The sequence below is a fragment of the Macrotis lagotis genome, chromosome 1, assembly GCF_037893015.1.
Source record: "Macrotis lagotis isolate mMagLag1 chromosome 1, bilby.v1.9.chrom.fasta, whole genome shotgun sequence".
Classification (NCBI taxonomy): domain Eukaryota; kingdom Metazoa; phylum Chordata; class Mammalia; order Peramelemorphia; family Peramelidae; genus Macrotis; species Macrotis lagotis.
In genome coordinates, this window is record NC_133658.1 from 864,132,564 (window position 1) to 864,160,432 (window position 27,869).

General features: G+C 39.2%; 1 long non-coding RNA gene across 1 annotated transcript; it reads left to right on the plus strand.

Moving 5' to 3' along the window:
- The first annotated feature begins 4,222 nt into the window (after positions 1-4,222).
- LOC141508920 (uncharacterized) lies at positions 4,223-27,627 on the plus strand. The gene is made up of 3 exons (XR_012474546.1): positions 4,223-4,304; positions 27,078-27,163; positions 27,457-27,627. It is a non-coding gene; the product is annotated as an uncharacterized LOC141508920 (long non-coding RNA).
- The last annotated feature ends 242 nt before the right edge of the window (positions 27,628-27,869 follow it).

Sequence of the window (27,869 nt, forward strand, 5' to 3'; positions counted from 1 at the left end):
ACTGCAGCACTTAGCTGGCCCTTCTCGTATACAATCTAACTGTAAAATATTTAGAAAAAAATATGATTTCATCAATGGAAATGACATTGACTAAACTATTATCATCTGCTTTGCCACTGTACCCTAAGAACCAATGGGATTTCCAACTGAAATCTTCTTTATGTATTATCTCTCTCTATTAGAATGAGACCTTCTTGAGAGCAAGGACTATTTTTATTTCCAATATTTTACTGAATGCTCAGCACATTATGATTGAGTTGAGTAATAATTGTTTTTTCATTCATTCATTTGTTCATTCATTCATTCTTTGGCCCATGGACCCATCCAGAGAAATCCTGACATCCATATCTGGCTTATGTCTCTCACAGAATCTATTTGGCTCCTGTCTCCACCTAGGGAAATCTAGGAACTGTCAGCATCTGGTTCTTTTTGCTCTCCCCATAGAGCCCCGAGCTCCTCTGCAAAGGCTCTTGCTAATGAGATATTGAACAGAAGACAGGTTTTACTTAACTCAAAAAAAAAAAAGCATACAACAGGCACATGTGAAAATTCTCATTGACTTTCCATAAGGTAGCAAGTAACTGGCTCTCCCTATTAGTCCCACCTTCTGAGGTAACCTCACACACTCTGGCAACTACTGGGGTGGTGGGGAGAGACTGGAGTCAGGAAGACCTGAATTTAGATGGGACCTCAGACTCTTACTAGATATGTAACCCTGGCAAGGTACTTAACTGCCATCTGCCTCAGTTTCCTCATCTGTAGGAAAGAGATAATGGCATTGTTGTGAAGACCAAGTGAGATAATATTTGTAAAAAAGCATATAGCTTATTCCCTCCCTCAGGAGGGAGTCTACAAGACTCACACGTCAGAGTCATAAGCAATCCAGGGAGCCCTCTCTGGAGACCTTACTGGAAGGATGCCAGGCCAATCATTTAATCTCCTTAAACTTCAATTTTCTCATCTAGAAAGTACCTAATGATAATAATAATAATAATAATAATAATAATAATAATAATAATAATAATGTTTGTTCTTCATTCTCAAAGAAGACCATGACATCAGAGAGGTGATGCCATGACAACCACGTGAACTGGATTTTAGTGAGTGGGTGTTGTGCTAGGTCATGGCCTCACTTTCTCCTCCAGAGTCATCTGGGTCCAGTGGCCAAATATGAATCAGGACAACTGGAGATGGCCCTGGATGTGAGGCAATCAGAGTTAAGTGACCTGCCCAAAGTCATACAGTTTGGAAGAGTCAAGTATCTGAGGCCGGATTCGAACACCATCCTCCTGACTTCAAGGCCAGTGCACTAGCCACTGCGCCACCTAGTTGCCCCCAGTACCCAAAAGTAGGATAGGTCTTTTTTATTTTAATTTTTATTTAGTATTTTATTTTTACCCAGTTACATGTAAAAACAACTTAGAATATTCCTTTTTAACACCTTGAATTCTCAATTCTTTCTCTCTTCCTCTGGCCTCACTCCTACAATCTACCCCTTATTGAGAAGAAAAGCAATTTGATATGTTATTCATGTATAGCCATGCAAAACATTTCCATATTTAACAGTCATGTTGTGAAATAAAATATAGGCAAAAAACCCTCAAGAAAGATAAAGTTAGGGGCAGCTGGGGGTGCAGTGAATAGAGCACCAGATCTGGAGTCAGGAGGACCTGAGCTCAAATCTGACTTCAGATACTTAATAATTAGCTAGCTGTGTGACCTTGGGCAAGTCACTTAATCCCATTGCCTTAAATAAATAAAATTTTTTAAAAAAGAAAAAAAGAAAGATAAAGTTAAAAAAAGGAAGCTTCAATCTGTATTCAGCCACTAACAGTTCTTTATCAGGAGATGAATAGTATTTTTCTTCATAAGTCTGAGGTTTGTTTTTTTTTTCTTGGAACATTGTATTGCTGAGAAAAACTAATTCATTCACAGCTTGTCATCTGACAATATTGCTGCTACTTTGCAGTACATTTCACTTTATGTCAGCTCATATAAGTCTTTTTAAGTTTTTCCTGAGACCCTCCTGCTCATCAAACAGTGTTCCATCATAATCACAAATTTGTTATTGCTGTCCCAGTGCCCATGACTCTTTGCCGTCCTGATACCTCCAAGTGCTAAGCAAGAGAAAGGTTCCGCATTGACTCCTCGCACCTTTCAGCATCTTCACTTGGTCCACAAGGGTCCCTCCAGGGCACATGTCATTCCCTAGAGGGGTTTCCTGGATATACTGTTCTCTCCAGGTCAGAGCCATAAGTAATCCAGGGAGCCCTCTCTGAAGACCTTATTGGAAGGAAGATTCCAAGTCAATCATTTAACCTCCTTAAGTCTCAATTTCCTCATCTAGAAAGATTTTTGGGGGGGTAACAAGGGCCTCTATCACATAGGGCATCTATGAAAAAAATGAGATGTCTTTAAAACTTTCAAATTCAATGTATATTTCAGCTATTATTATCTCCTCATAATTTTCAATAGGGTTCATAGAGCATCAATCTGTGGCCATAGCTCTTTCTATTATTCTTTGCTATTTAATATTTTACTTTCTATTGCCCAACTAGAATGACACACATTATATCAGAGGTCAACCTGTCACAGAACACCTAGGCAGTCTGTTCAACCTTAGAATTGAAGATTCTAGGCCCCAAAGGTTTTCATATGATAATCCAGGACTCCTGCCAGATTCCCCACCTAACTATCACACTGATCAACTGGGAAAGACTTTGTTACCATGACCAATACAATGATCCAAGACAATCCAAAGGACCAATGATGAAAAATGTTCTCCACCACCAGAGAGAAAATTGAAAAGATCTGAATGCATACTTTTTACTTTGTTTCTGAGGGGTTTTTTTGGGGGGGGACACAACTTGACGAATATAGAAATATCTTTTGTATAACTTCACATGTATAATTGATATTTTATTGCTTAGCCTTCTTGGGGGGGAAGGGCAGGAGGGAGTCAGAATTCAGAACTCAAAGAAATTTTTTTAAAAGATTGCTAAAAAAGAAATAATAAAAAGAGAAACACAAAAATGAAAATAAATAAAAGCTGTTAAAAAACCAAATTTCCTATCTAATAGTCTCTAAGAGTTGTCAGACCTTTTTTTAAGGTCCCCCCTCCCCCTTTTCTGTCCCCTCCCCACTCCCTGGTCAGGAAGAGCTTCTTGGTGTGATCTCAACACCAGCAGAGCTGACTTTAATAATTTAGCAGTTGCAGACAAATATAGTAGTCCTGAAAATAAACCAACAAGGACACTAACCTCCTTCTTCTCTCCTTTCCTCGATGGCCACTCTTCAGGTTTCCATCTCTATTTTTCCCATCACACCTCAAACACACACACACACACCTGAACTCTGCATACATACATGATGATGGTGGTGGAGCAGACATGCAAACTTTATATTTGGACATACACATATGCTCACAAATACACAGGCACACAAGCTTGACTACATGCAAGCCTACATCCATGTGCCTGGGGGCCCTACACATACATATGTACCCCCTCATGCCTTTATATCAGTCAGAATCATGCACAAGTTCTTCCCCCCACAGACAGGTCTCCAACTGAGCCTCTATGAAACCTACACCATCCAGGAAGCCTGCCATGAATGTACACCAGAGAGGAGGGAAAGAGAGGAGCTAGGGCACTGGTCTATGTTTGCTGGGCTTCAGGCACATGTCTTTGGGGGAAAATACACTTGCATGTATGTATGTATGTATATATTTATAAGTATATTACATACATTTCTCATGCAAAGCAAGATCCTAGGATTATAGATATAGAGCTGAAAAAGTAATTTAGAAGCCATCCATTTCAAATATCCCATATTATAGATGAGAAAACTGAAACCCACAAGAGTTGAGTAATAGACTCAACTATAAAGGCTTTTTGATTGATTACTTGAACCCAAGGCAGGGACAGAGAAATTTTCACAAATCTTAAGGCTGATATTTCTAGACCAAATAAATCCTCTGCATGGAGGCTGAATGAATCAATAGAAGTTATCCCAAATAGCTTGAAGCTCCTCTGGAAATTTCTAGAGACTCCAAGGACAAGGTGACTCATTCCTTTTGAGGAGAAAGAACTTTCTCAGAGCAGGTGGAGGCTCATCTCAGAATGGACTCTCTGTGGCTTAAGCATCATAATAGACTCCGACTAGTCTCTTGGTATTGGTCTTCCCCTCCTCATGACAGCAGAAAGGGGTGGGATGCTGCATCTGACAAAAGAAGAGGTCAGCTCTTCTTAGCTGCAGCTTTCTGGTTGATAAGATGTGATTTCAGTGAGGAATGGAGGATATAGGTGAGGAAAATTGCAAAGGAAGCCAGATCTGAGTTCCACCATTTTACTTTACTGTTGTTTCTTTGTTCCAAGTGTGTGTATGTGTGTGTGTGTGTGTGTGTGTGTGTGTGTGTGTGTATGTGTGTATTCTATAATAATAATAATAATATTAGCTAGTACTTTATAAATGTTATCTTATTTGATCCTTACAATAATCTTGAGAAGTAGATGTTACGCTATGTCCATTTTGCAGATGAGGAAATAAGCAGCCCTATTAAGTGATTTGCCCAGGATCACACAACAAGTATCTGAAATAGGACTCAAATTCAATTCTTCCTTATTCTAGGTCCACACTCTATCCATTGTACCACCCAGATCCTTGTTTGAAAGAAGGGGGAAGGAGATATATTCAGAAAAAAATATGTTATTCAAAACTAAAATATATCAATAAATCATATTTTAAAAAGTACAGATTCAAGACAAGAGTTGAACTAAGTGGTCTCCAGGGTCTTCCAGCCCTGACATTCCATGATTCTATGATTTTTGAGACAACTAGAAAAATCTATTAAATCCTGTTTATATTTCAAATCTTTAAAATCCATGTTTACATTCCAAAGTCAACTGGAATCATTTGTTTGAGCTAAAGCAGACCTGCCTCCATCAGTCATTAATCTCTCTCAAAGAATGATAAAATAGTTGTTTTTCCATCATATGAGAATATCATCCTTCCTTTGTTTCTGAGCAAGGATCCAGGATTAGTCAATAAATTCCCCCATAATCAGAAGAGGACTGTTGTTGCTGTTCTTTGTCCTTCATTCTCAAAGAAGGCCATGACATCAGGGAGGTGATGCCATGCCATGCATGTGAATTGGCTTTGAGTGACAGTGTGCTATGCTAAGTCACCAGCCTCACTTTTTCCTCCAAAGTCATCTGGGTACAGTGGTCAGATATGAATCAGTGCAACTGGTATGAACCCTGGATGCAAAGAAATCAGGTTCAAGTGACTTGCTCAAGGTCACACAGTTAGTAAGGTGTCTGAGGTGGGATTTGAACTCAGGTCCTCCTGACTCCAGAACTGTTGCTCTATTGACTTTGCCACCTACCTGCCCTTCATAAAAACACTTCCATATACTACAATTCGGCCTTCCATCAAGTGCCAGGTGAGGCTCCTTCAGAATGGAGCCAAAGTAGGTCTAACCTTCCACAGCTAACTAGGCTGCTTCCTTTACCCACACATGACCTCAGCCCCATAGGATCAACAGGCTGCAATGAGGATTAACCTCCTATTGTGCTATTCTTCCTTCAGATTTCAGATTTCACTTATTTCTGCCTGGGGCAGCATCAGTCACCTGGTCTTACTTGCAAGATAATGTACATCCTTTCCCTATAATCTCTTCCATCTATCTTCTCTCTTCCCACAACCACCTCTGGTCCTGGTCTTTCATTCTCACTCAACTGGATTATTAGCCTCCTTCCTCCAGTTTCTCCCTTATCCCTTCCATCCTTTACATAGCTGCCAAGACATTTTTATATAACTTGATTCTGAAATAGGAGGATCTCAGAGGAAATCCTCTAATCCAACTCCCTCATTTAACAAATCCAGAAACTGAGGCCCAGAGGTAAAGTAACTTACCTAAGGTCACATAGACATTAGTGTCAGAGGTAGGATTTGAACTCAGGTCCTTTGACTCCCTGGTTAGCCAGGTAGCACAGAGGATAGAGAGTCAGGCCTGGAGTCAGGAAGACCTTGAGTTCATATCACACACTTCCTTGCTGTGTAACCTTGGGCAAGTCTCTTCACTCTATTTGCCTCAGTTTCCTCATCTGTAAAATGAACTGGAGAAATGGCAAACCACTCTAATATCTTTGCCAAGAAAACCCCAAATGGGTTCATGAAGAGTTGAATATGACTGAAAAATGACTGTACAACTTCTGATTCTGGATCCATTACACTTTCCCTCATACCATGCCTATCTCTTACCTTCCTATGTCATTCCTCAGCCTAATGTTTAAGGCCTTCCATGGCACAGGACTCCCCTCCAACACTGTAATCTCTAAACAAACTAGAAGATTCACTCTCTTTTGTATATCCCTTGTGCTACTCCAGGAGCACCATGACGGTCTACACGTTCCTTTTCCCTGTCACGACTCTTCCCTCTCCTTGCCAATAGTAATCTTAGTCAATTTTTTTTGTTTTTGTTTTTGCAAGGCAATGGGGTTAAGAGACTTACCCAAGGTCACACAGCTAGGTAATCATTAAGTATGTGAGGGTTAATTTGAACTCAAGTCCTCCTAACTCCAGGACCAGTGCTCTGTCCACTGAGCCACCTACTTACCCATACTAGTCAATTCTTTTTTTTTAGTTTTTGCAAGGCAGTGGGGTTAAGTGGCTTGCCCGAGGCCACACAGCTAGGTAATTATTAAGTGTCTGAGGCTGGATTTGAACTCAGGTCCTCCTGACTCCAAGGCTAGTGCTCTATCCACTGTCCCACCTAACCGCCCCCCATACTAGTCAATTCTTAAAGTCCAACTTAAATGTCTCCTCCATGCAGCCTGCCCAAATTTCCTCTAGTCATTAAAAATCTTTGCCCTCTAGATTTCACCTATCATATAGTTTATCCTAGAATTGGTTTTTAATTGTGGTTTCCTATATTTAGATCTCATCCTCTCACTATTTACATAAAGGAAAACAGAACAAGGCAGTGAGAAAATTGCTGAATTTGCAATCAGATGTTCAAATCCCATTGCAATCTTGAACAAACAGGTTACTCTGACCTCTCCAAGCCTCAGTTTCCTCATCTGTAAAATCTCTCCAAGATTTCCTCTCCCTTCCCTTTTCTCCTTTGTCTATGGGATGGTATGATTCCATAAAACTATGGCTTGTCTCATCTCAACTTTGGTTTTCCTCTAGTATCTGGTACAATGCTCTCTGCACACAGCTGTGCATGACTAGTTCTCACCTTATGTTCATTTGGTTTCATTCTGTCTGCTGAACATAGTGAACATGCTTGTGGCAAGCTGCTCTAATAATATTTGTCCTTCATTCCCAAAGAAGATCACGACATCAGGGAGGTGATGCTATGACAAGCACGTGAATTGGATTTGAGTGAGGGGGGCTGTGCTAAGTCACCAGCCTCACTTTCTCTTCCAGAGCCATCTGGGTCCAGTGGCCAGATATGGATCAGGATGACTGGAGACATTCCTGGATGTGAGGCAATCAGGGTTAAGTGACTTGGCCACAGTCACACAGCTAGTAAACGTCTGAGGCTGGATTCAAACTCCCATCCTCCTGACTTGAAAGTCAGTGCTCTATCCACTGTGCCATCCTATTGTGTCAGTCAGTATGTCTGAGTCTATCTTAGCCTGTAAGACCCAAGGGCAGAAACTATATTTATAGAGTGCTAGCATCAAATTGGGCTTTCTGACACCCCTAGGTCTTTCTTCTCCAGTCTCTCACTCCTATTTTTTAAATTGATGACGTTTAAAAATCAATCATTTCCTAAAAAGCTCTCCCACTCCACCCACTGAAATCCAGCTCTTATAGCAAAGATAGTTAAGCAAAACCTCAGGGGAAAAAAGCAATCAAATCCAAAAAGAGACACTACTTCCCACCCCAAGGCTTCTCATCACCACTAAGAAGAGGGAGATGTGTTGCACTCTGGTTTCCCTAAAGCAAGATTGTTGCAATTAATCTGAGGTTAACTCTCTTTTTTTCATTTATATAGCCATTGATATTATTATAACACCATACATCAATGAAATCATCTTGTTGGGACCAATCTTTATGTTTATTTGTTTGGTCTGTATTACTTATCTTGCAGTGGTTTCTTCCAAATTTCTCCAAAGGTATTCCAAAATTTCTCCAAATTCCTCTTATGCCTTATGTCTTTTTTTAAACTAGAGTTTTCTTCTGCAAAACAACTAATATTTTACATGAGTGTACATGTATTTGTTCAGGTTTTTTTTTTAGGTTTTTGCTAGGCAATGGGGTTAAGTGGCTTGCCCAAGGCCCACACAGTTAGGTAATTATTAAGTGTCTGAAGCCGGATTTGAACTCCTGACTCCAGGGCCGGTGCTCTATCCCCTGAGCCACCTAGCCACCCCATGATTGTACATGTATAACCTATAATGAGATTGTTTACTGTCTCAGGGAGGGAGGAAGAAATAGAATTTGGAACTCAAAAACTTTTTTAAAAAGTTTAAAATGGTTTTATATGAAATTGGAAGAAAATAAAATACTATTTAAGTAAAAATATTCATTTATTCTTACAGAGAAATAATATTTCACTATATTTTTATACTACAATTTATTTAGCGAGTCCCCAATGGAAGTAGCAGGGTAATATGCTACTTCTCCCTCCCATGCTTTTTAGTTGTGAGATCTTGGGCAAGTCACAACTTCTTTGGGCCCTCTTCAACTAGGTCAGGGGTAGGGAACCTTTTTTCTGCCGGGGGCGTTTCGACATTTATGACATCATTTTCATGATATATTTGGTCAAATATTTAATTAATTCACCTCTAAATTTATTGAATTTTTGAATCCCACCTATGATTGCCTTGGCAGCGACAGACCAAATGATTTCTCAGGCCTTGTACAAACCTGAACTAGATAGGCCATGAGTCCATGAGTCTAGCTCTAGAATCCTCACTCAGTGGCTACCTACTTTGTTTCCAGTTGTCTGAGGTCTGTTTGTTTGTCACCATCACAAAGAATGTGGCTACAAAAATTCCTAGATGTGGCATCTTTGTTTCTGTCACTGACCTTCTTGAGTCATATTCCCAAGAATGAAATTTGGGAATCAAAAAGTAAAACCAGTTTTTGTGACTTTTGTGTGACTTTTTCTCAATCATTTCTTTCCAAAGTGATTGGACCAATGTATAGTGTGCCCATCTTTCCACAGTCCTGCCAACAACTATTTCCTCTGGTCCCTTCTTCAAAGACCAGGCTCAGCTTGGGGTTTCTACCCTGAGCAATGATGAAAAGTAAAACAGATAAAAAATGAGACAGAAAGCCCTTTCAAGAATGGTAAGAGTTGGGATTTGTTTTCCCTTAGAGTAAGGATATATGAGGTAACCAAAGTATATGAGGGAGGATTTAAAAAGGTAAAAGGAAGGTAGGGGAAAGATCTCTATTCTAGAGATCAAGTGATCTATATTTTAGCAGGCAGGATCTTGGGCAAGTCTAATTTCTCTAAACCAGAGCTATATTACTCTATAAAATGGAACTAAAATAATAAAATCAACCACAATGTTTACATAAATGTTCCAGACGCTGCACTTAGCACTTTACAATTATTATTTCATTTGATCCTCACAACAATGTGAAAGATAGTGTGAGAAATAATTCATTTGGATCCTACTCTACTCCAATCATTTTGATATTCTAGATAAACTAAATAGGGATAGATAGGTTTTATAGTGGGAATCCATCTGTAATGTAATCTTCACTTGTGGGGCAGCTAGGGTGGCAGAGTGAGTAGAGCACTGACCTTGGAGTCGGGAGTTCCAATCCAGCCTCAGACATTTGACACCTACTAGCTGGGTAAGTCACTTAACCTTGATTTCCTAGCATCCAGAGCTATCCCCAGTCTCTGGAGGAGAAAATGAGGCTGGTGACTCAGCATAGAACCCCCTCACTCAAATCTAATTGTGATGGTATCACCTCCCCTGATGTCATGATCTTCTTTGAGGATTGAAGGACAATCATTATCATCATCATCAATGTTCACACTTGACAAGTCATGAGGTGACAACTTGCGCAACCACAAGAATGTAGACAAAGATATCTTTATCCTGTTTTGCCTAAATTCCATTTCCAAACCAAGTATGGTTGGTGAGATGGTAAGAAAGGCAGCCATGTCTTGCAATATATCATTGGAGCTTGTACTATCTTCTCCTTCCTAAACTAAGAAAGAGGCCACCCATCTTATGACCATCTAGTCAATGGTGGTGACGTGAAATCCTTACTTTACCCAACTCATGACCCTGCTGACATCATTTTTGCTTATTTTAGCTTATGCATCACATGTCAACCAATGAGATTCTATATTTTGCCATGCCTCTTCTGCATATGTAGGCATTAAACTCTATAAATACAAGATCCTAGAAGAAGGAGGCATATTAGATTTTGAGGAAGATCCCTGAGAGGACCAGGGATCCTTTAATAAAGTGTCCTTGGCTCAGAGCTCTGCCTCAGTCCCCTTTTTTTCTGTAGGTGGGACACTTTTAATTCCAACAGTACGGAGTCTATTCCTATTCTAGCCCTGAAAGATTAACATCGGCCTTCTTTTCCCAGGAGTGTAGTGAGGAGAGAACTAGGGTGGGATGGTAGAAAGAACAGGGGGATGCTAGTATCAGTTCAGTTCAGCAAACATTTCTTAAGCACCTTCTGCATGCAAACATATATGCTCTGTGCTGAGTACATAAAGATGCAAAATATCACAATCCTGTCCCTCAAGGGATTTGTGATATAATAAATAGGTGGATATGAAACATATATGCAAAGTAGCATGTAATGAAGACAAAGGGCATATCGGAACAAAGTCTGAGTTTGGGTTCTGACATTTAACCTATATGACCTTAGACCAGTCACTCTCCTTTTCTGACCTTCAGTTTTCTTCTTTGTAAAGTGAGAATAAATGATTTTTGAGAGATATCATGGGATAAAGAGAAAAAGCTCTGACTGGAGAATCAGGAAAGACTTGGGTTCAGATGCTGCCTCTGATATTTAATAGCTGTGGGAACTTGATAAGCCATATCACCTCTGAGCCTCAGTCAGTTTGCTCATCTGTAAAATAGGGACAATATTTGCATCCACCTCATAGGATTTCGAGGGTCAAATGAAATCATGGATATAAAGGACTTTGCAAAACACAAGACAGGTAGGTTTTTCCTACTACACACCCACACCCCCACACACAAACAAACACAGATAGGGTTAAAATGGGGTTTAAAGACTAAAAGATCTTGATGTAAAATGAACAACATGAGAGTCAAGGGTTGTTCTCTGTTCTGGGACAGCTAGTGAGTCAGACACAAGTGAGACCTTCCTGAGCAGGAAAAATGACAGGAGGTTACAGGGTTGGGCTGGGATCCCAAGGAACTGACTTCACTAAAATGTTTTAAAGAAGACCATCTAAGCTGGCTTTGGAACAGAGCCAAAATAGGGGTTTGATTAGACAGTTTGACACTCCTTCATCTGTGCATCCCCAGTTCTCCTTGATTTATCTACCCTTAAGGCCCCAGATTACAGGTACTGTGATTTCTGTCTGTGTCTCTGTCTTTCTGTGTGTCTCTGCCTCTGCTTCTGTCTCTCTCTCTTTTTCTCCCTCTCCCCATTTCTCTTTCACTTTCCCTCCCTGTCTCTCTGTCTCTGTCTCTGTCTCTGTCTCTCTTCCTTCCCTCTCCCCACCACTCTCTCCTCTCTCTACACCTCACCTCTCACATAGAGCCTTGTCAGCAGCCTTTCACCTGGGCTGTTCTCCAAGTCCTTTGAAATTGTCTTTTAGAGGTTGAGGCAACAGTGGGGGGGAAAGGGGCAGGGAGAAAGCTTAATGACTGAAACCTCTTGGCCTTTATCTCCACCCCGTTGGTTAATGGGACTCAGCAGCTAGCCAGCTGTGCCCACTTCTAGCCGTGACTTACTCCCTGGCCAAATGCTTGTCCTGCCCTGTCCTGCCCAGCTCCTAGAATCCACCTCTTCCTTTCTCAGCCCTGATGCTCTGGGTGGGGGTGGGGGGTGAGGACGGAGGGAGGGGAGCCAGGGCAGTCAGCCTGAATAAGACTAGCTGAAGATAGAAGCCAGAGCTCCTCTTCTTGCTGCATCATCCTCCTCCTCCCACACTCAAGCTATCCTATTATTGACGCTGTTTGAGTCCATTTCCCATCCTCAAAGTGCTCGGGCTCAGAGAGAGGGGGGAGGGAGTCTCTGTGGGAATCCGATGGGCAGCAGAAAAGGGGAGTGGCTAAAACAAGGTCATTTAGCCCCAAGTCAGGGAAGGAGCTGGCTGCCGAGCCTGCCACTCTGACCAACCTCCCTATTCATCTCAGCTAAATTAGGTTTCTCTCCTCAAGTTCTTCCCTAGGAAGCCAAGAACAACCCAGATGGTCATAGGATCACACATTTAGAACAGACAGGGAATTTAGAGACAAACAACTGAACTCATTTGTCCATGATCACACTAGTAAGTGTCTAAGGTGGGATTTGAACCCATATTTTCTTGACTCTCAAGTTCAGGGCCCCATTCGTTTCATCACTGCCTCTCATTCTAACTCTCTCAGCCATGATCTAGCTCTAGATTGCCCCTGGCTGTGGTAAAAAAAAAAAAAAAAAAAAAAAAACCACCTCTCCAGGCCTCAGCTTCCTCACCTGATTGTCTGGGTGCATTGGCTCTGGGTGTGTTTGCCTTTGTCTCTCTGTCTCCCTAAAAATCAAGAATGATGTCTCTTTCAGGAAATGAAAAGGATCCAGCACATGTTTATTTAAAAACACATGAAATTCAAGGTGTGGGGCCAGATATGCCGAAATAGGAAAGACAAAGTTCCTGACTTAAAAGAATTGACAAAATAATAAGAGGGAAAGATATGGACAGAAATAACTACGCTTCAAGGGAGAGTGAGGTAAGTGCAGAAGTATCAGGCAGAGATGGAAGCAGGAGGTCATTGGCAGAAGCATTACTGTCTCCAGGGAAACCCTGTACTGTCTTAGAGGCAGTAACCAGAGGAGAGAGAGCGCTTGGTTTGGCGGCAGAAGATCTGGCTCACATCCCAGCTCTGCCTCCTGGGTGACCTTGGGCATTTAAGTCACTTTGCTTCTCTCCACCTCAGTTTCCCCATATGTAAAATTATTTCAAAGGCCCTTTTCTGCTTGAATTCCTATGATCTTGTGAGGGAGGATTGGTAGGAGAAGGAAAATATCTGAGGTTTCCTGGAGGGAGATGCCAGCTAAGACCTTCAACCAATGGTTGGTTGGTTGTTGTCTTTTGTAATCCAAGAAGATCAAATTGTCATCACTGTGTCAGGGTCAAAGTACAGTGTGTTCAACTGGGGCTGATCAGACCAATGAAAGCTTGGTAGGCTCTACCACCCACAGGTCAGGCCCAAATAATCCATAGAAACGTCTGGAAAAGAAATGTCTCTAGATTTGCACACCTCACGTTTCTTTTCAGTTACTGCACCCACAACATTCTGGGCACTGTATTTAGCCCCTGAGACACAAAGATAAAAGTGAACCAGTTCCTTCTGAGTTTACCTTCTATATAGGAACAAAAGAGTTGGACATAATCAGATAAGCAGTGGTAAAGACATAAACCACATTCTAAGAGTTGAGAAGTGAGTGCTCAAATTGTTATCATCATCATCATCTAAGTAGTTTGCAGTGTCTTAATGCAAAGCACTTTGCAAATATTTCATTTTATTGTCGTAATAACCCCGAGCTACTGTTCTGACTCTCTGTGATTGCATTTGAGGTTTTTGTGGCAAAGATACTGGGAGTGGTTTGCCATTTCCTTCTCTGGTTCATTTTACAGATGAGGAAACTGGAGCAAACAGGGTTAAGTGACTTATCCAGGGTCACTGCAATAGAAACTCTTGGAAGTCAGATTTGAACTCACAGAGATGAGTCTCCCTGACTCCAAGCCTGGTGTACCACCTAGCTGGCCCCACTGTCACATCATGGGTTACACAGTCATTGCATGGATTGCCTCTCTGTCATAATAAACTCACTATGAGATTTTGATTGGGTTTTGTCATTTCTGAATCTCAGACTCAGTTTCTCCATGAGTTAAATGAGAGAATGAGACCAACATTTTCTGTTCTTCTAACATTGCACTCATAAGTTTATAGGATTTAGGAACCTAAGAAATATCTTCATTTTATGGCTGATAAAGCTGAAGCACACAGGTAAAGTCATTTGTTCAAGTCTGCTCCACTGCCAATAGCAGAACTGGAGGTCCCTTGACTTCAAATCTAAGATTTTCCACTATATCACACTACCTCACAGAGCTAAGGACCCTTTCAACTTGAACATCCATGATCTGTGTTCTAAGTTGTCATACTTTTGGGATCTTGGTAAGGACCCTGGGTAAGTCACTTAACCTCTATTTGCCTCAGTTTCCCTATCTCTAAAACAGGAATGGTGATTATGCCTATCCCCTGAAGATGTTGTGTAGTTTAAATGAGATAATAATTATAAAGCACCATGTCTGACTCCTAGAAAGCATCATACAAATGCTAGATAGTATTAGGAAAATTAAATATCTTTAACATAGTGAACTCAGAGACAGCATTAAAACCCAGGTCTTCACATTGCAGTCACTTTTCCACCATTCACCTGCCCAGTTGGGGAACAAGTTTGAAATGCCCTGATTCTTAGTACCTAGGCCTGAGGCTGGCACATTATCATGGCAGAATCTTATCTCATTTGATCCTTGCAATAACCCTGTTAATGAATGACTCCACATGTCTATTCCATTGAAGAAGCTGCAAGGATGGAGGTCATATAAAAGCTGATCTTCGAGTCCCTTTGGATTCCACCTTTGGAGCTAAACCTTTCCATGAACTCTGGTCAGAGATGAGTCATTCCACAAATCTAGTTTTGTGGAAGGATTAACAGCCTTTACTATAATAAATTAGGACTCTTTGCTGTTGTTTGTGTGCTCTGAGGACATCTCTCGATCCTCATGAACAGTGCTCATCTTTCTTTACCTTCCCTGGAGCAATGAGCCCTGAATTTTGCTAACTTTGCACTGGTTTTTGTTCAGTCACCTTACACAATGTCTTCTATTTTACTGTGTCAAAAATAAATGTTAGGTCTGGCATTATATGAGTGTTAATTTCTCAAGTGTTTTTTTCCTTAAGCTTTGATCTCAGAATGCCAGTTCCTTAACAGTGTTGCTGGTCAGTCATGTCTGATTCTTAGTGACTACATGAAGAGCATCTCTCCTCCTCCTCCTCCTCCTCCTCCTCCTTCTCTCTCTCTCTCTCTCTCTCTCTCTCTCTCTCTCTCTCTCTCTCTCTCTCTCTCTTTTAGTTTTTGCAAGGTAGTGGGGTTAAGTGGCTTGCCCAAGGCCACACGGCTAGGTAATTATTAAGTGTCTGAGGCTGGATTTGAACTCAGGGACTCCTGACTCCAGGGTGGGTGCTCTATCCACTGCGCCACCTAGCCTCCCTTTCCACTATCTCTTGAAGTATGTCCAAATCCATGTTCATTATTTCCTTGACAGTATCCATCCATCTCATCCTCTGCCATCCCCTTTTCCTTTTGCTTTCAATCTTTCCCAGTTCCTGACTCTTTTCTAATGAGTCCCATTTTCTTATTATGTGACAATATTTAAGCTTCAGCTTCAATTTTCCAGTGAATCATCTGAATCAATTTCTCTAAGTATTGATTTGATCTCCTTGCTATCCACAATTCAAAAACACTAATTCTTCAACTCTCAGATTTCCTTATAATCCAATTCTCATAACTATACACTGATAATGAGAAAACTATAGCTTTAACTATATGAACAAGGTGATGTCTCTGCTTTTTAGTGGGCTGTTCAGATTGGCCATAGTTTTCCTTTCAAAGATGCAAATGTCTTTTAATTTCATGACTTTAGTCACTGCCTGTAGTGACCTTTGAGGTCAAGAATATAATTCTGACTCTGCTCCCATTTTTTCTCCCTCTTGCCAGGAAGTAATGGGACCATTTGCCAAGATCTTAAGTTTTTTTGAATACTAAGTCTCTTTCACCCTTCTACAGGCTTTTTAATTTCACTTTCTGCCAGCAGAATGGCATTGTGTGCATTTCTGAGATTGTTGATATTTCCTGGCAAACCTTAATTCTAGCTTTCAATTCATCTAACCTATAATTTTCCATGATGTACACTGTAAAAGTTAAATCAATAAATAAGGTAACAATATGCAGGCTTATCATATTCCTTTTCCTATCTTAAACCAATCAGTTGTTCCATATTCTATTCTAATAGTCTTTTTTTTATTTTTATTTAAGGCATTGGGGTTAAGTGATTTGTCCAAGGTCACACAGCTAGGCAATTATTAAGTGTCTGAGGCCGGATTTAAACTAGGTCATCCTGATTCCAGGGCAGGTTCTCTATCCACTGTGCCACCAAAGCTGCACCTCTTAATATAGTTTTAACTTTCTCCTTGAAAATCAGGTGCTCGGGGCGGCTAGGTGGCGCAATGGATAGAGCACCGGCCCTGGAGTCAGGAGTCCCTGAGTTCAAATCCGGCCTCAGACACTTAATAATTACCTGGCTGTGTGGCCTTGGGTAAGCCACTTAACCCCATTGCCTTGCAAAAAAAAAAAAAAAAAAAAAAAAAAAAAAAGCTGGTGCTCAATGTGTCTTAGTAGAGAAGAATAAGGTATTTGTATCACTCCCATTTATTGGTCCAGTTTCACCTCCAGACTCATTCTCAAAACCAGCAGACTCTATTCTTCCTTTGCATACAATAACATGTTTTAACTTATCGAGTCCAAATGATAATTTTCTATCATTGAAAAGATTCCAAAAGACAAAGTATTTATATAATATAGTTGTTGGTAAGACCACATAACTTGATGTTATCCATATAAACCAATTGATTAATATAATATTTTGGTACAACACACTATTTGCCTTAAAAGCCATGTTCAACTCTATTCAGAAGTGATGATAATGGGTGTAAGGTTAGGCATAGCCATTATAAGGTTAAATCGTAGGGAAGAAGATGAGACATTTTATGTAAAATAGTTTTTATATTTTATGTTGCAAAGTATTTTATTTTATTTTATTATTTATTTTAGAGTTTGTTTTTATTTTGCAAGGAAGTGGGGTAAAGTGGCTTGCCCAAGGCCACACAGCCAGGTAATTATTAAGTGTCTGAGGTCGGATTTGAACTCAGGTACTCCTGACTCCAGGGCCGGTGCTCTATCCATTGCGCCACCTAGCTGCCCCTCTGCGCCACCTAGCCGCCCCATGAAGTATTTTTGAAGAAGAATTTGGTTAACTCTGAGTTACAATCTCACACTTATCAGATTAGTTAATATGACAGAAAAGGAAAATGATAAAAGGTGGAGGGTATGTGGGAAGAGTGATACACTAATGCACTTATTGATGGAATTCTAAACTGATCCAGCCATTCTGAAGAACAATTTGGAACTATGCCTAAAAGGTTATAAAACTTTGTATACCCATTTGGTTCAGCAATAACACTACTTGTGGTATACCAAAGAGATCTCCCCAAAAAAAAGAAAAGAAAAAAGATTCATATGTATAAAAATATTCATAGCAGCTCTTTTTGTGGTGGCAAAGAACTGAAAATTAAAGGGACTGCCATCAATTGGGAAATGCTGTATATTTGTGGTATATGATTGAGATGGAATATTATGTTATATTTTTTAAAATTTTATTTAAAGCAATGGGGTTAAGAGTGACTTGTCCAAGGTCATACAGCTAGGCAATTATTAAGTGTCTGAGGCCGAATTTGAACTCAGGTCCTCCTGACTCTAGGGCTGGTGCTCTATCCACTGTGCTACCTAGTTTCCTCCAAAACGATTATGTTATAAGAAATGATGACATGCTCTCAGAGAAACTTCTAAAGGCTTACACAAACTGAGGCAAAGTGAAATGAGCAAAGTCAGAAGAACATTGTAGACAATAATAACAATATTGTATAATAATCAACTGTAAATGTCATATTCAGTCATCAAATGATCTAAGCCAATCTGAAAGACTTATGATGAAAAATGATATCCACCTCCAGAGAAAGAACTGATGGAATTTGAATACATATCAAGATATACTTTAAAAAACTTTCTTTTTCTTTATTCTTTTGTGTTTTCTTTTCCAACATGAAAAATATGGAATTAAATTTTGGACGACTAAACTTATATAATCTCTATTAAATTACTTGACTTATCGATGAGGGGGGAGGGAAGGGAGAGAGAGTGAGACTCTATAACTCAAAATTTTAAAAAAATGTAAAAAAATTTTTACCTATAATTTAAAAATATTTAAAAGTAAAAATAAGTTTTAAAATTTTTAAAATATAACTCCTAGTTAAAAAAATTTAAGAATAAAATAGCCTGGTTTTCCATGTAGACATCAAATACACTAGTATTCTTACTATGTCTGACTTTATGCTATTGAAGTACTTCTATCCTGAACTCAAAACTATGAATAACTGAGTCAAAGGCTTTCCAATAATGAAGTAGGTGTTGATGTTATGGCAGTTTGGAGTGGATTATTTATTAATCATCCAACTAATAATAAGCTAAAATTTATTTTATATCCCTAAGATTTGGGGGTTCACTTTTTTGATTCCTCAGCTACTATGCTGTTTTCTGTACCTTTAAATGTTTGTGAAAGATCTCAACTGTGAATGTGCTGTATAAATGACAAAATTAATAACCATGTAATTGGCCTATATTTGGAGGGATCACTGATAATCTCATCTTTTTTCAATAAATACATGATGACTTCTGTTTAGAAAAAAAAATAGGCTCAGGTTTGCCTCAAATAGGAAGCCAGAAGTGTTTTTCTTGCAATTCACATCCCACCATGAAACATAAGAGCCAATAATTATGGCTCTTATCCAGACCCATCATTTTCAGTTTTTACAGTAAAGATAGAGTTTCAGTCACCTCCCTAGATAGAACCATTCTGTCATTCATATTAATGGGATATAAGTTTTATGTTTCACATTCAATCCAATGTGCACGTCTGATGTATTGGACATCTTCTGGCAATAAAGATGACCAGAAATGTTCTCTATCTCTAGTCTTTGGGCTTTCCTCTAATGTCTTTTGTTTCTCAAGACATCATAGTTTAATTTTTGATGGATGTTAAATTTTTTATTTTGTCCTTTGCATTTCCTTGGCTCCTTGGATTATTTGTTAACATTTTGGTTTTACAATGATTAAAATTTTCTGATACACTTTTTGTTTTCTGGGCTCTGTTCTGAATGTTTCTTTTTAAATCACCTTTAATCAGGAGATGTGGTTTTGAAGTGGTCTGCTGTACACACTAACCAAATGTTGATATAATGTTCCAATGTTTTCCCCATACCTTCAATTGTTTTCTGAGCTACTTCAGTCATGATGATTTTTGATTGATGCCAGTCACTAAGAATAGTCATCAATAACTCTCCTTCTCAAGATCCTTCTAGGAACAAAATCTTCAGAATCCACTGCTACATGCAGATCCTGAAATGTTTTATACTCTCTAGCAAACATTGTGGAAGAATGTTTTTGTGCATGATGGTAGAGCAGATATCAACTTTTAAAGATGTCTGTTTTGGTTTAGTTTGTCAATTAGTTTATAAAAAAGGCTTTCTATTCTAAGTATTTTCCTCTTCTTTGCAGAATTATTTGCAACAGTAGCATTAATTTTGTTGTTTCCTTATTATGTAACTATTTGTGTTAAATGAAGATTTTCAATGTATTCAGGTACTTCATCTTTTTTTCCCCTCTTCAGATTTAAGTAACTCCTTGATTTTAGCTCTTATCTAATTTATGTTTAGAAATGAAGTTATTTCTTATGATTGCCCATTATTGCCCTTTATTATGTTGCTCTGTATCTTGGAGCCAAAGACAGTGTTGACAGAAAGTAATGTGAAGTCCTTTCTATAATTGTTACATTAACAATAGTACTTTTTATATAGCATTTTAAAGTTTGCAAAGCACTATACTAGCTAACAACAATCCTGGGAAGTAGGTGTCATTAACTTTGTTTTACAGATGAGGAAATCAAGGCAAGCAGAGGTTTAGTGATTTGCCCAGGGTCACACTGCTAAAGTATCTGAGAAAGAATTTAAACTCAGGATTTCCTGACTCCAGAGCCAGTGCTTTATTCTGGAGAAAATAGAGAGCCACTGGAGACTATAGACTATGGAGACGACATGGTCAGACATGCACTTCAGGAAGATCACTACAACATAGTATTTGTATATAGGGAGAGGCAGGGAATCATATTTTTAACCTCTCTTTCAAGCCCCCTTGTGGTTCTCCTAATTTATTGCTTTAGACTTCTCTAAAGCATTTCCAACAGGTGTGATATTGGTATTTATGATTTGTCCCAATGCTGCTTGCCTTTTTGCAGTCTGAGAATCTGAAGGGGGATCCATCAGGGTCCATCTATATTGCTTTACTTGAGGATTTCATTAGCTCCCATGGATTCAATGAGTAATGCTATGTTGACTCCCAGCTCTTCTTGTTCAGCCCTGACTTCTCTACTGATCTCTGAGCTCACATTTCTAACTATTTGGAGAGAATTTCTAATTGGATATCTTGCCAATAACAAGTGCAAAATTGGATTTATCCTCTTTTCCCCAAAACCTTCCCCTCTCCCTACCTTCCATGTTTCTGTAGCATTCTCCCAATCCCTCAGGTTCCTAATCTTGAAGTCATTCTGGCTCCTCACTTTCTCTCACCCCTCATGTCCAAACTGTAACCAAGGGTTGCAGATTTCATCTTTGCACTCCAATGTCCCCTCCTTTCCTCTAACCCTGCCTCCACCCTGGTTCAAACCCTGTTCACCTCATGTCTGTGTTATGACAACAACTGCTGGTGGGTCCACCTACCTCAGAAGTTTCCATTCAGCTGCCAAAATTATCTTTTTTGAAGTGCATGTCTGACCATGTCATCTCCCTAGTCTATAATCTCCCTATTGTCTCCAGAATCCCTATTGTCTCCAGAATCAAATATAAAATTCTTTGTTGACTTTCACACACACACACACACACACACACACACACACATACACACACACAGCCCTTTCCCAATATTATTATACTTTAACATTCATTTTTTTTTGTTTTTTTGTGGGGCAATAGGGTTAAAGTGACTTGTCCAAGGTCACACAGCTAGTAAGTATCACATGACAAAGGTCAAATTTGAACTCAGACTGCACAACTTAGCTGCCCCTATTCTTATACTTTAGACCCTGCCATTTCTTAACACTTTAGATCCAGGGACATTTCCTTCCTGGCTGTTCCATTAATAAGAACCTCCATCTCCAGACTCCAGGCTTTTTCTCTTTTTTTCCTACAATTCCTCCCTCCTCATTTCAGCCTCCTGCTTTCCCTGTCTTCTTTCATGTACCAGCTAACAGTCTACCTTCTATAGGAAGCCTTTCCCTAGTCTTTTTTTTTTCTTCAAGGCAATGAGATTAAGTGGCTTGCCCAAGGCCACATAGCTAAGTAATTATTAAGTGTCTGAGACCAGATTTGAACTCAGGTACTCCTGACTCCAGGGCTGGTGCTCTATCCACTGCACCACCCAGCTGCCCCTTCCCCTAGCCTTCTTAATTCTTGTGCCTTGTCTTTGTTGATTATCTCTAATTTATCCTATAAATATTTCACTTGTATATAGTTGTTTGCAAATTGTCTCCCTCATTGAACTATGAGCTCTTTGAGAGCAGGGACTAATTTGTGGATTTTTTTGTATCTTCAGTGTACTAGCATATAATGAGAAAGAAGGAGGGAGGGAAGGAAGGAAGGAAGGGAGGAAGAAAATGTGGAAGAGAGGGAGGAAGGAAATGTGGGAGAGGGAGGGAGGGAGAGAAAAGAGGGAAGGAAGGAAGTAGAGAAGGAGGGAAAGAGAGAAAGAAGGAAGAATTTATTAAACATAATAATTGCTAAGCACTTTTTGCCAATATTATTTCATTTGATCCTCATAACAACCCTGGAAGGTATTTGCTGGGGCTTGCCCAGGTCACCCAACTAGTAAGTATTTGGGGTCAAATTGAAACTCAGGACTCCTAGATTTCAGGTCCATCATTCTATCTACTGTGTTACCTAGTTGCCTCTATAGTTAAGCTGCTTAATAAATGCTTAACTTACTAAAGGAGAACCATTTGTTCTGTCATCTCTGTCAGGGTGATCAATGATTCAAAGTAGGGCCAGCCTGTAAGCCTATGGCCCTGACCTATTTCTTTGAATTCTAGGAGCAGTTTCCTCACATTGGCTTGATCTTGGCCAATGGCTGTGTCACTGAAGCCCAACTGGCCAGGGTTTTAAGTTTCTTCTAGGTCTTCATAACTACCAACACTGTCTTGGAACAAAAGAGAAATCTTCAACATATAGCAACTTAGATGACACTCTCCGACTTTGTGCACTTCTCCCCCTAAATACTCCTCCCCCCCACACACACACAAATACACATATAATCACACATTTGTAAATAGCCTTGGACTTAAAGAAGATTTTTTTTTTACAAAAGTTACTTGGGTATAAAATGGCAAAGTAGAAATTCAAATCTAGGGCTCCTAAATGTAGCACTCTTTTCACTCCATATTATATACACATATATAACATATAACATTATATGTGTGTGCATGCATATGTCAGCTATGTGGCACAGTGGACAGTGGACAGAATATTGGGTCTGTAGTCAGGAAGACCTGAGTTCAAATTTGGCCTCAGATATTTGCTAGTTTTGTGGTCCTGGACAATTCATTTCATCCTGTTTGCCTCAGTTTCCTCATCTATAAAATAAGCTGGAGAAGGATATAGTAAGCCATTCTAGTATCTTTGCTAAGAAAACCCCAAATAGGGTCATGTAGAGTCAAACACACCCGAAATGACCAAACAACAAAAATGTATATCATCGTCATTTCCCAATGATAAAACCCTTCATTGTAAGAAATAAGCAAAAAAACAAACTCACTACATTGGTCCTATCTGACAGGGTGTGCCCCTTTCTGTACCTGTAGTTCACCACTCTGAGTAGAAGAGAAAGACATATTTCACCATCAATCCTTTGAAGACATGACTAGTTACTTCATTGCTCAGAGTTCTAAGTCTTCCAGTTCTTTTCCTAAATGTGATTGTGTTCATTGTATATATTTTTCATTTGTCTCTGCTTAATCTGATTAATTTTTTTTTAGGTTTTTGCAAGGCAAATGGGGTTAAGTGGCTTGCCCAAGGCCACACAGCTAGGTAATTATTAAATGTCTGAGACCGGATTTATCCACTGCGCCACCTAGCCACCCCAATCTGATTAATTTATACAAACCTTCCCAGGTTTCTCTGAATTTCTTATATTATCATTTCTCATGGTACATTGATATTCTCCTAATTTCATGTCACCATTTGTTAAGCCATTGTCCTATTTTCCTTCCAATTCTTTGCTCCTAAAAAGGTGATGGAATAGATCATTTTCTATATGTGGGCACTGTCTTTGAACACCTTAGGGGACTTTGCCTAGTAGTGGTATATGGCTTCTTTTGTGCTTTTTTTTTTTTAATTCAAAATTTTTTTTATTTCAATTCCAAATTTTCTCCCTTGAGAGGAAATATTTATGACCAAACAAGAGATAGAGAACATTAGAAAATGCAAAATGGATATTTTTGATTGAAATCAAATTGAAAAAGTTTTGCACAAACAAAATAAATGTAATGAAAATAGGAAGGAAAGTAGAAATCCAGGAAACAATTTTTATGGCTAGTATTTCTGATAAAGGTCTCATTTCTAAAATATTTAGAGAACTGATTCAAATTTGTAAGAGTACAAATTATATCACAATTGATAAATGATCAAAGGATATAAACAGGCAGTTTTTAGTTGAAGAAATTAAAGCTTTCTATACTCATATAAAAATGCTTTAAATCATTTTTAATTAGTGAAATGCAAATTTAAACAATTCTGAGGCACCACCTCAAAGCTATCAGAGTGGCTGAAGTGATAGAAAAAATATATAATAAATGTTGGAAAATTGTGGGGAAACTGGGACACTAATTCACTGTTGGAGTTGTGAACTGATCCAGTCATTCTGGAGAGCAATTTAGAACTATGCCCAAAGGGAAATCAAACTGTGCATACCCTTTTATCCAGCAATATCAATATTAGATCTATATCCCAAAGAGAACATAAAAAGGGGGAAATAGTCATAGGTATAAAAATATTCATAGCAACTCTTTTTTTTTGTGGTGGCAAAGAATTGGAAACTGAGGGGACGCCCATTAATTGGGAATGGCTAAACAAGTTATGGTATATGAATGTAATGGAATATTATTGTTCCATAAGAAATGATGAGCAGGAGGATTTTGGAAAAACCTGGAAAGACTTATATGAATTGATGCTGATCGGAATGAGCCAAATCAGGAGAACATTGTTTGATGATCAACTGTGATATAACTTTTCTCAGTAACAGAAGGATCAAAGACAATTCCAAAAGATTTGTGATGAAAAATACCTTCAACATCCAAAGAAAGAACTATGGAGTCTGAATGCAGACCAAAACATACTCTTTTCATTCTTTTTAATTTGCTTTTTTTCTCATGGTTTTCCCCTTTTGTTCTGATTCTTCTTTTATAGCATAACTAATATAGAAATATGTTTAACATGATTGTGCATTTATAACCCATATCAGATTACTTGCTGACAAGGGGAAGGGGGAAGGAAGGGAGGAAGGGAGAATATTTTACAAAAATGAATGTTGAAATGAATGTACCTGGAAAAATAAAAAAAAATTTTTTGAATCTCTCCATTCTTCTACCTAAAATGTGCATTTGTGTCATCAGAATTTTATTTTTGAAAGTTCCTCTAACTTTGTTTTCAAAGAAAGCTTGAAGTTATCCTGATTCTCAGGTAGGTTTAAGGGATCAATGAATCCTAGGATCACAGCTTTATTTAGGGCTAGCTGGGACCTTAGTTACCATCTAGTTCAACTCCTAGCATTTATAGATGGAAAAACAGAGAGAGAGAGATTATAAAATCACACAAGTAGCAAAACCTGAGTTCTCAGACTCTAAATCCAGAGCTCTTTCCATTGTACCATACCATCTCTCTCTCTACTGGGTGTGTTTTCATTGGTTCATAGCTTTCACATGTCATTGGACACACAAAGACACATGGACACAGATACACACAGTCACAGACACATAGACACACAGACACAAACAGACACAGTCACACACAGTCACACACACAAACATACAGTCACAGACACAGACACACACAGATACATACAGTCACACACAGACGCACCCCACTCCCTAATACCTCTCCAATTGCTATCTCCCAAAGTTCCAGCCCTCCCCCAGCCAGGGCTGCACTGCCACCCTCTGGCCAAGAGCACTATAGCAGCAGCAATGGACCAGGAGGGAGCTGTCCCTTTGACTGAAGCAGCAGAGTCCCCACCCAGCTGCTACCCACCCAAATACAGTCCAAGAAGTGAGGTGAGGCCCTTGAAAAGGGCAGTGCCCATCCCCAGGTCCCTGAAATGACCACTGGTGAAGGTTGAACCTTCAGCAATTTTCTCCTTTAGGCATTCGGTGCCTTTCAAACTTTCAAACTTTCCTGTCAGGAATGTCAGTGTTCTGAGCCCTGGAGGAAGGGAGCAGAGATTTTTAAATCTTAAAACTTAAAATGTCAGAGCTGAGAGGGACATTTAATTCTTTTTCAAATAATAAACATTTATTTTCTCTCCTTCTCACCCACCACACAATTAAAAAAAGAAAGAAAAAGCTCTTTTAACAAATATGCATAGCTTAACTAGACAAATTTCATGTTGGCCACATCCAAAAATAAATGCCTCATTTTGGTTCTTGACTTTTATCTATTTCTTGATCTCTTAGGAAGGAGAAAGGTATGGTTCAACCCTGAACCTCTGGATTGCATCAGTTCTTAAATCCCTCAAAGGTTATTTGACTTTGCTACTACTGACCCCATTTCATTGTGGGCTTGAATAATCCTTGAAATGTGTTCCTTTCCCCACACCAATAGCCACTGCAATATCTTTGCCACAGAAGTGCACTCTTTAAGAGTTACAACTTTCATATGTTTCCTTGGAGTAATATATTGTATAAATTATCTGATTTTATTCAGTTCACTCTCTGAAATTACCCATTTCATCCTTTCTCATTGCAAAAATATATTCAATTGCATTCAATGACATAATTTCTTTAGTCATCCCCCAATAGATTGGCATCTTAGTTTCCAAGTCTTCACCACCACAAAAAATAATGCTATAAATATTTTTGTACAAAAGGGTTCTTTTCCTCTTTCTTTCATCTTTATTCATACACTTCTTTGAGGGCTAGGAGGGATATCACTAGGTAAGAGGTTATGCACAGTTTAGTGACTTTTGGACATAATCCCAAGTTGCTGTCTACCTAATAATAATAGTTGTGCTTGAAAAGGACAATGACATCCTAATATTAGGGTCAGGGTACAGTGTGTTTTACTATGACTGATCAAACCAATATGAGTCAGAAGGCTCTACCACAGATCAGGTGCAAATAGTATAAACATTTAGAAAGGAGATGTCTCCAGATTTCTGCATCTCACATTTCCTTTTGTGTTACTTTGATTCTACTTTGCTCATAGAACACAGCAACTCCTTTGATGAAGACACAGTATGCTGGGCAGTACTGTGTTAGAGTCTCCCATGTCTCAATTAATTCTAGAATGCTTCAGAGAGAATTTGAGAGTGTTCTTGTCTAATTTACTTTTGACCATCTTGTATGCACCTATCTTGTTTGAGTTTTCCTTAAAGTGGGCTTTTAGGTAAACATGTATTTGGCATTTGAACAACATAGTCAACCCACTGGAGTTATGCTCTTTGCATAGAGAGTAGTCTGAAAGCCTGGAAGTTCAACTCAAGAAGCAACCTTAATATTCAGTACCTTATCTTGCTAGGTGATCTTCAACAATCTTCCTAAGACAATTCGAATAGAAGCAATTCAGTTTCTTGGCCTGGCACTGGTGGACTGTCCAGGGGTCACAGGCACAGAGCAATGAGTACAATGGCTCTGTGGATCTTCAGTTTGGTACTATCTATTATCATTTCTCTCTTACACTTTCCTTCAGAGTCTCCTCAAGACTGAGTTACCTCTGGCAAGGTGTGTGTCCACCTCATCAACTATGTGAACATCCCTGATAAGTATACTGCCAAGGTAAGTGAACCTCTCCATGGTATTCAAGATTTTTCCATTTTCTTAACTAAATGTTCTGAGCATTGCTGGTTAGTGAAGAACTTTTGTTTTCTTAGTTTGTTAGGTTAAAATTTGTACAAGCAAGTCATCAAATCAATTCAAACTCTGTTACATCTCAGCTCAGAGGCTGCATTGAATGTATAATCATTTTCCAAAAAATAAAAAAAAAAGGCAAGCACCACTTCTCCTTCCACTTTTAATCTTTTCAAGTTACTAGTTTATCATCGGTGACCTTGATGCTGTTTTCATTCTAGTTGAAAGCGTCTGACAACACTGATGAAAATATCATGCTGGGAATCATGGGAGCAACCACACAGCCCTGCTTCACTCCATTGGTGCCTGGGAAAGTTCAAGAGCATCATCCATTATCCAGAATATGTGTAAATAGGCCATCGTGGAGCTGTAATCAAATGCTGATGAACTTCTCCAGGTAACCAAATTTTGCTGTGATCTTCCACAAGCCCTCACAACTAACAGTATCAAAAACTCTGGTCAGCCTGAAGAATAGACTCCTGTCCGGCTCCTAGCATTTCTCCTGAAAATACCATGTCAGTTGTTCCTCTGCCCTTTCTGAAACCACACTAGCTTTCAGTTAGAGGACCATCTTCAAGGTGAAGGATCAATCTGTGAAGGAGGACTTGGGCAAGAATCTTGCTGGCAGTGACTA